At 47.1% G+C, this 8321-nt stretch overlaps 4 non-coding genes across 4 annotated transcripts; all 4 read left to right on the top strand.

Annotated features, from left to right (window-relative positions):
• The first annotated feature begins 598 nt into the window (after nt 1-598).
• Nucleotides 599-717, top strand: LOC140576384 (5S ribosomal RNA). Its single transcript, XR_011981599.1, has one exon. It is a non-coding gene; the product is annotated as a 5S ribosomal RNA (ribosomal RNA).
• Nucleotides 718-4437: 3720 nt separating this feature from the next.
• LOC140576214 (5S ribosomal RNA) lies at nt 4438-4556 on the top strand. Its single transcript, XR_011981439.1, has one exon. It is a non-coding gene; the product is annotated as a 5S ribosomal RNA (ribosomal RNA).
• Nucleotides 4557-5935: 1379 nt separating this feature from the next.
• On the top strand, nt 5936-6054 carry LOC140576213 (5S ribosomal RNA). Its single transcript, XR_011981438.1, has one exon. It is a non-coding gene; the product is annotated as a 5S ribosomal RNA (ribosomal RNA).
• A 1379-nt stretch (nt 6055-7433) lies between these two features.
• Nucleotides 7434-7552, top strand: LOC140576212 (5S ribosomal RNA). The gene has a single exon (XR_011981437.1). It is a non-coding gene; the product is annotated as a 5S ribosomal RNA (ribosomal RNA).
• The last annotated feature ends 769 nt before the right edge of the window (nt 7553-8321 follow it).

Below are 8321 nucleotides of genomic sequence, written 5' to 3'. Positions count from 1 at the left end.
GCGACGCCACTTCCCTAAGTCAAAAGGCTGGCTGGCCCACTCAGCCCGAGCCTGCTTCACCGGCATCCCTGCGACTCGCAACTCACCTCAGAGCGATGCTTCGCCCGGCGTGCTAGCGTGAGCTTTTTTCTTTTTTTTTTTTTGCCCGGCTTCCATATTGGTAGGAAGTAGCCTCTGCATTTATCCCGTATTCCTGTTGTACCTTAGTATGTGGAATTTAGGGGTGTAAATAAAAGGAGCCAAGACAGTTGAGAAAGATTTGTGATTTTGTAATTGTCCCGTTTCACAAGCCCATTCGACTCATGTGGCTTATGTGACTTTTATGTTGACAAGGCCGAGTCTGGCGGCCGGCGTTAGCCTTTGTTGCTGAATGTTCAAGTGTCAGCCAAAAGAGCAAGTTTTGTTGTTTTATTTTTTTGTGAAAACAGAAGGAGGACAGGAGAGAGCAATGAAATGTGTGATTGGTTTGAATGAGCTTGGTGGGGTTGCTTTGGAAGTAAGAAAGGAGGGCGAGTAAATGTGTGTCCCCTGTAGTGTGGAAAAGGCAGCCGTCTTTTGCCGCATGCTTATAAATAGGCTGAGTGGAAGCAGTGCTCTCGCTTACGGCCATACCACCCTGAGCACGCCCGATCTCGTCTGATCTCGGAAGCTAAGCAGGGTCGGGCCTGGTTAGTACTTGGATGGGAGACCACCTGGGAATACCGGGTGCTGTAAGCTTTTGCCATCCTCAAGCACTTACATGCACATTCTTTCACTTGCTTTTCTTACTTTTACTCCATCTTACTTTACGCTTTCACAAATCTACAACGCATTACCCTTTCTTTTACATGTACGTCCTTGTGTTACATTTCATACGGTCTTTGGAGTCTTCAGAGTCGAAACATTTCAGCGTCAGATGCCGTTTAAGCCCACCTGCATGGCCTGCCATGGGATGGAAACCAATCAGTTGTAGTTTGGCTTAATTATAGCCAGTTGCTCTCAAAACAAAACACTGGAAAATATTCAACAAGAACTCTGTGGAGGGAATGCTGTGGATAAAAGTAACCCAAGCCTGCCAGTAGGGGTCAGTGTACGTTTGAGGAAACTGACAACATGGGGGGGAAAGTCTGTTACAGGATGTCAACGCAGAGCAGAACTACAACCAATCACAGTTACAGCTCATGGGTGGGACAAGCCCAATATTTGCTGTTAAAAACAAACAAACAAACAAAAAAACACCTGCTAATTTAGATCACTTACTTAGGTCACATTAAAGCAACACATCACGAAAGGGAGTGAGCCGTGGGGCAATAACAGCACCGTTTCGTCACAGCCGTGATGTTTATTTCACCGTTACACGCAACCTCAAGTCATGGGCCGCCATTCATGGGTCCCCGTTCTCGTTTCGGGGGGCTGATTTCCAGTTGTATTGAGTTTTTTTAAAATTCTCCTCCCAGACCTGCCTGCATCTACAACAGTTGTTCTTTTGTCCCCCTAAAGCTTCACAGAGCTCTTTGAACTTGACATGGCGACGCCACTTCCCTAAGTCAAAAGGCTGGCTGGCCCACTCAGCCCGAGCCTGCTTCACCGGCATCCCTGCGACTCGCAACTCACCTCAGAGCGATGCTTCGCCCGGCGTGCTAGCGTGAGCTTTTTTCTTTTTTTTTTTTTTGCCCGGCTTCCATATTGGTAGGAAGTAGCCTCTGCATTTATCCCGTATTCCTGTTGTACCTTAGTATGTGGAATTTAGGGGTGTAAATAAAAGGAGCCAAGACAGTTGAGAAAGATTTGTGATTTTGTAATTGTCCCGTTTCACAAGCCCATTCGACTCATGTGGCTTATGTGACTTTTATGTTGACAAGGCCGAGTCTGGCGGCCGGCGTTAGCCTTTGTTGCTGAATGTTCAAGTGTCAGCCAAAAGAGCAAGTTTTGTTGTTTTATTTTTTTTGTGAAAAGAGAAGGAGGACAGGAGAGAGCAACAAGCCGGTCATCACAACAGTGAAGAGGTGGACCAGTGGAGACATTGAGAAGCTGCAGGGCTGCTTCGAATCCACAGACTGGGCTGTGTTTGAGGAGGCGACAGACGGACTGGACGAATACACAGACACTGTGACGTCATACATCAGTTTCTGTGAAGACAGCTGTATCTCAACTAAATCACAGGTGAGATACAGTAACAACAAACCCTGGTTTACTGCTGAACTCAAACAGCTTCGGAGGGAAAAGGAGGAAGCGTTCAGGAGTGGAGATAGAACTGTCTTTAAGGAGGCCAAATACAGACTGGAGAAAGGGATTAGAGCTGCGAAGAGCAAGTACTCAGAGCAGCTGAACAGACACATCACTGCTAACGACCCATCTTCAGCCTGGAAAGGCCTACAGCTTCTCACTGGTCACAAGGTGAGAAAGACCCCCCTCCTCCTGAACGACCGACACCTCACCAACGACCTGAATGAGTTCTACTGCAGATTTGAACTCACAAAAGACAATCGGACCGTCTACCACCCATCACCCCCCTCCACCTCCACCCCCACCCTGGCCCTCTCACCTCTGCCTCCTGCTCATCTCTGCATCAACCGGCAGGATGTTCACAGGCTCTTCAGCAGACAGAAGGTGAGGAAAGCCCCCGGGCCCGACTCAGTCTCTCCATCCACCCTAAAACACTGCTGTGACCAACTAGCTCCAGTGTTTACAGACATTTTTAACAGATCACTGGAACTCTGCTCTGTTCCAGCCTGCTTCAAAACCTCCACCATCATTCCAGTTCCCAAGAAATCCACCATCACCGGACTGAATGATTACAGGCCTGTCGCCCTGACCTCTGTAGTCATGAAGGTCTTTGAACGCCTGATCCTAGCCCACCTGAAGTCCATCACAGATCCCCTGCTGGACCCCCTGCAGTTTGCGTACCGAGCAAACAGGTCTGTCGATGATGTGGTCAACCTGACCCTGCACTTTATCCTGCAACATCTCGACAGCCATGGAAACTATGCTAGGGTTTTGTTTGTGGACTTTAGCTCGGCTTTTAACACTGTTGTGCCGCAGCTTCTTCAGGCCAAGCTCTCCCAGCTGTCAGTGCCAGACTCCATGTGTCGGTGGATCGTGGATTTTCTGACAGACAGGAGACAGCAGGTGCGGCTGGGGAAGCACAATTCAGACCTCCGGACACTCAGTACTGGAGTCCCTCAGGGTTGTGTTCTTTCACCCCTTCTCTTCAGCCTCTACACTAATGATTGTGTCTCCAAAGATCCAGCTGTAAAGATCCTGAAATTTGCAGATGACTCCACTCTGGTGGGCCTCATAGCCAACGGTGATGAGTCTGCTTACAGAAAGGAAATTGAGCAGCTGGTGTCCTGGTGCAGCAACAACCACCTGCTGCTAAACACAGAAAAGACTGTAGAGATGGTGGTGGACTTCCGACGCAATCCACCCACCCTTCCCCCCCTCCACATCAACAACACTGCAGTATCAATGGTGGAGTCACTCAAGTTCCTGGGCACCACCATTTCCAGAGACTTGAAATGGGAGAAAAACACCATCTCCATCATCAAGAAAGCTCAACAAAGAATGTACTTCTTGAGACAGCTCAAGAAATTCAACCTGCCACAGACCCTGATGATCCAGTTCTACACAGCGATCATCGAGTCCATTATCACAGCCTCCATAACTATCTGGTTTGGTTCCTCCACCTCACAAGAAAGAACCAAACTCCAGCGCATCATCAGGACAGCAGAGAGGATCATAGGATGTAACCTGCCATCACTTCAGCAGATCTACTCCAGCAGGATGAGGAAGCGGGCTGGCAAGATTACATCTGACCCCTCACATCCTGGACACCTCCTCTTCCAGACACTCCCCTCGGGTAGAAGACTGCGGTCCATCAAAACCAGCACAACACGTCATGCTAACAGCTTCTTCCCCAGAGCTGTAGCGCTCCTCAATCACAGTGGTCACCTCCCACTGTAAACCTCTAAACTTACAACTGAACTGTACCAAACCGGACTGAACAGTTATTTGCACTCTGCCTATTTTGCACTATGACTATTTGCACACCTGTACAGATGTCCTTTTCTTTTCTGTAAATATATTTTTCAGCTCTTTATTACCTTTATTACCTTTAGTACTTTCTACTTTTTTTAATTTATCCCCTACCCTATTTATTGTTTAGTGTCATTTTCCTTTAGTTTAAGACTGTGTTCTGTGTTTCTTGCTACTTGTCATGCGTGTTGCTCTCACCAAGACAAATTCCTTGTATGGGTAACATACTTGGTGAAATAAAGAGATTCTGATTCTGATTCTGATTCTGATTCAATGAAATGTGTGATTGGTTTGAATGAGCTTGGTGGGGTTGCTTTGGAAGTAAGAAAGGAGGGCGAGTAAATGTGTGTCCCCTGTAGTGTGGAAAAGGCAGCCGTCTTTTGCCGCATGCTTATAAATAGGCTGAGTGGAAGCAGTGCTCTCGCTTACGGCCATACCACCCTGAGCACGCCCGATCTCGTCTGATCTCGGAAGCTAAGCAGGGTCGGGCCTGGTTAGTACTTGGATGGGAGACCGCCTGGGAATACCAGGTGCTGTAAGCTTTTGCCATCCTCAAGCACATTCTTTCACTTGCTTTTCTTACTTTTACTCCATCTTACTTTACGCTTTCACAAATCTACAACGCATTACCCTTTCTTTTACATGTACGTCCTTGTGTTACATTTCATACGGTCTTTGGAGTCTTCAGAGTCGAAACATTTCAGCGTCAGATGCCGTTTAAGCCCACCTGCATGGCCTGCCATGGGATGGAAACCAATCAGTTGTAGTTTGGCTTAATTATAGCCAGTTGCTCTCAAAACAAAACACTGGAAAATATTCAACAAGAACTCTGTGGAGGGAATGCTGTGGATAAAAGTAACCCAAGCCTGCCAGTAGGGGTCAGTGTACGTTTGAGGAAACTGACAACATGGGGGGGAAAGTCTGTTACAGGATGTCAACGCAGAGCAGAACTACAACCAATCACAGTTACAGCTCATGGGTGGGACAAGCCCAATATTTGCTGTTAAAAACAAACAAACAAACAAAAAAACACCTGCTAATTTAGATCACTTACTTAGGTCACATTAAAGCAACACATCACGAAAGGGAGTGAGCCGTGGGGCAATAACAGCACCGTTTCGTCACAGCCGTGATGTTTATTTCACCGTTACACGCAACCTCAAGTCATGGGCCGCCATTCATGGGTCCCCGTTCTCGTTTCGGGGGGCTGATTTCCAGTTGTATTGAGTTTTTTTAAAATTCTCCTCCCAGACCTGCCTGCATCTACAACAGTTGTTCTTTTGTCCCCCTAAAGCTTCACAGAGCTCTTTGAACTTGACATGGCGACGCCACTTCCCTAAGTCAAAAGGCTGGCTGGCCCACTCAGCCCGAGCCTGCTTCACCGGCATCCCTGCGACTCGCAACTCACCTCAGAGCGATGCTTCGCCCGGCGTGCTAGCGTGAGCTTTTTTCTTTTTTTTTTTTTGCCCGGCTTCCATATTGGTAGGAAGTAGCCTCTGCATTTATCCCGTATTCCTGTTGTACCTTAGTATGTGGAATTTAGGGGTGTAAATAAAAGGAGCCAAGACAGTTGAGAAAGATTTGTGATTTTGTAATTGTCCCGTTTCACAAGCCCATTCGACTCATGTGGCTTATGTGACTTTTATGTTGACAAGGCCGAGTCTGGCGGCCGGCGTTAGCCTTTGTTGCTGAATGTTCAAGTGTCAGCCAAAAGAGCAAGTTTTGTTGTTTTATTTTTTTTGTGAAAAGAGAAGGAGGACAGGAGAGAGCAATGAAATGTGTGATTGGTTTGAATGAGCTTGGTGGGGTTGCTTTGGAAGTAAGAAAGGAGGGCGAGTAAATGTGTGTCCCCTGTAGTGTGGAAAAGGCAGCCGTCTTTTGCCGCATGCTTATAAATAGGCTGAGTGGAAGCAGTGCTCTCGCTTACGGCCATACCACCCTGAGCACGCCCGATCTCGTCTGATCTCGGAAGCTAAGCAGGGTCGGGCCTGGTTAGTACTTGGATGGGAGACCGCCTGGGAATACCAGGTGCTGTAAGCTTTTGCCATCCTCAAGCACATTCTTTCACTTGCTTTTCTTACTTTTACTCCATCTTACTTTACGCTTTCACAAATCTACAACGCATTACCCTTTCTTTTACATGTACGTCCTTGTGTTACATTTCATACGGTCTTTGGAGTCTTCAGAGTCGAAACATTTCAGCGTCAGATGCCGTTTAAGCCCACCTGCATGGCCTGCCATGGGATGGAAACCAATCAGTTGTAGTTTGGCTTAATTATAGCCAGTTGCTCTCAAAACAAAACACTGGAAAATATTCAACAAGAACTCTGTGGAGGGAATGCTGTGGATAAAAGTAACCCAAGCCTGCCAGTAGGGGTCAGTGTACGTTTGAGGAAACTGACAACATGGGGGGGAAAGTCTGTTACAGGATGTCAACGCAGAGCAGAACTACAACCAATCACAGTTACAGCTCATGGGTGGGACAAGCCCAATATTTGCTGTTAAAAACAAACAAACAAACAAAAAAACACCTGCTAATTTAGATCACTTACTTAGGTCACATTAAAGCAACACATCACGAAAGGGAGTGAGCCGTGGGGCAATAACAGCACCGTTTCGTCACAGCCGTGATGTTTATTTCACCGTTACACGCAACCTCAAGTCATGGGCCGCCATTCATGGGTCCCCGTTCTCGTTTCGGGGGGCTGATTTCCAGTTGTATTGAGTTTTTTTTTAAATTCTCCTCCCAGACCTGCCTGCATCTACAACAGTTGTTCTTTTGTCCCCCTAAAGCTTCACAGAGCTCTTTGAACTTGACATGGCGACGCCACTTCCCTAAGTCAAAAGGCTGGCTGGCCCACTCAGCCCGAGCCTGCTTCACCGGCATCCCTGCGACTCGCAACTCACCTCAGAGCGATGCTTCGCCCGGCGTGCTAGCGTGAGCTTTTTTCTTTTTTTTTTTTTGCCCGGCTTCCATATTGGTAGGAAGTAGCCTCTGCATTTATCCCGTATTCCTGTTGTACCTTAGTATGTGGAATTTAGGGGTGTAAATAAAAGGAGCCAAGACAGTTGAGAAAGATTTGTGATTTTGTAATTGTCCCGTTTCACAAGCCCATTCGACTCATGTGGCTTATGTGACTTTTATGTTGACAAGGCCGAGTCTGGCGGCCGGCGTTAGCCTTTGTTGCTGAATGTTCAAGTGTCAGCCAAAAGAGCAAGTTTTGTTGTTTTATTTTTTTGTGAAAACAGAAGGAGGACAGGAGAGAGCAATGAAATGTGTGATTGGTTTGAATGAGCTTGGTGGGGTTGCTTTGGAAGTAAGAAAGGAGGGCGAGTAAATGTGTGTCCCCTGTAGTGTGGAAAAGGCAGCCGTCTTTTGCCGCATGCTTATAAATAGGCTGAGTGGAAGCAGTGCTCTCGCTTACGGCCATACCACCCTGAGCACGCCCGATCTCGTCTGATCTCGGAAGCTAAGCAGGGTCGGGCCTGGTTAGTACTTGGATGGGAGACCGCCTGGGAATACCAGGTGCTGTAAGCTTTTGCCATCCTCAAGCACTTACATGCACATTCTTTCACTTGCTTTTCTTACTTTTACTCCATCTTACTTTACGCTTTCACAAATCTACAACGCATTACCCTTTCTTTTACATGTACGTCCTTGTGTTACATTTCATACGGTCTTTGGAGTCTTCAGAGTCGAAACATTTCAGCGTCAGATGCCGTTTAAGCCCACCTGCATGGCCTGCCATGGGATGGAAACCAATCAGTTGTAGTTTGGCTTAATTATAGCCAGTTGCTCTCAAAACAAAACACTGGAAAATATTCAACAAGAACTCTGTGGAGGGAATGCTGTGGATAAAAGTAACCCAAGCCTGCCAGTAGGGGTCAGTGTACGTTTGAGGAAACTGACAACATGGGGGGGAAAGTCTGTTACAGGATGTCAACGCAGAGCAGAACTACAACCAATCACAGTTACAGCTCATGGGTGGGACAAGCCCAATATTTGCTGTTAAAAACAAACAAACAAACAAAAAAACACCTGCTAATTTAGATCACTTACTTAGGTCACATTAAAGCAACACATCACGAAAGGGAGTGAGCCGTGGGGCAATAACAGCACCGTTTCGTCACAGCCGTGATGTTTATTTCACCGTTACACGCAACCTCAAGTCATGGGCCGCCATTCATGGGTCCCCGTTCTCGTTTCGGGGGGCTGATTTCCAGTTGTATTGAGTTTTTTTAAAATTCTCCTCCCAGACCTGCCTGCATCTACAACAGTTGTTCTTTTGTCCCCCTAAAGCTTCACA

The sequence above is a fragment of the Salminus brasiliensis genome, chromosome 13 (assembly GCF_030463535.1).
Source record: "Salminus brasiliensis chromosome 13, fSalBra1.hap2, whole genome shotgun sequence".
Taxonomy (NCBI): Eukaryota; Metazoa; Chordata; class Actinopteri; order Characiformes; family Bryconidae; genus Salminus; species Salminus brasiliensis.
This window is presented reverse-complemented; position numbering and strand designations above follow the sequence as displayed.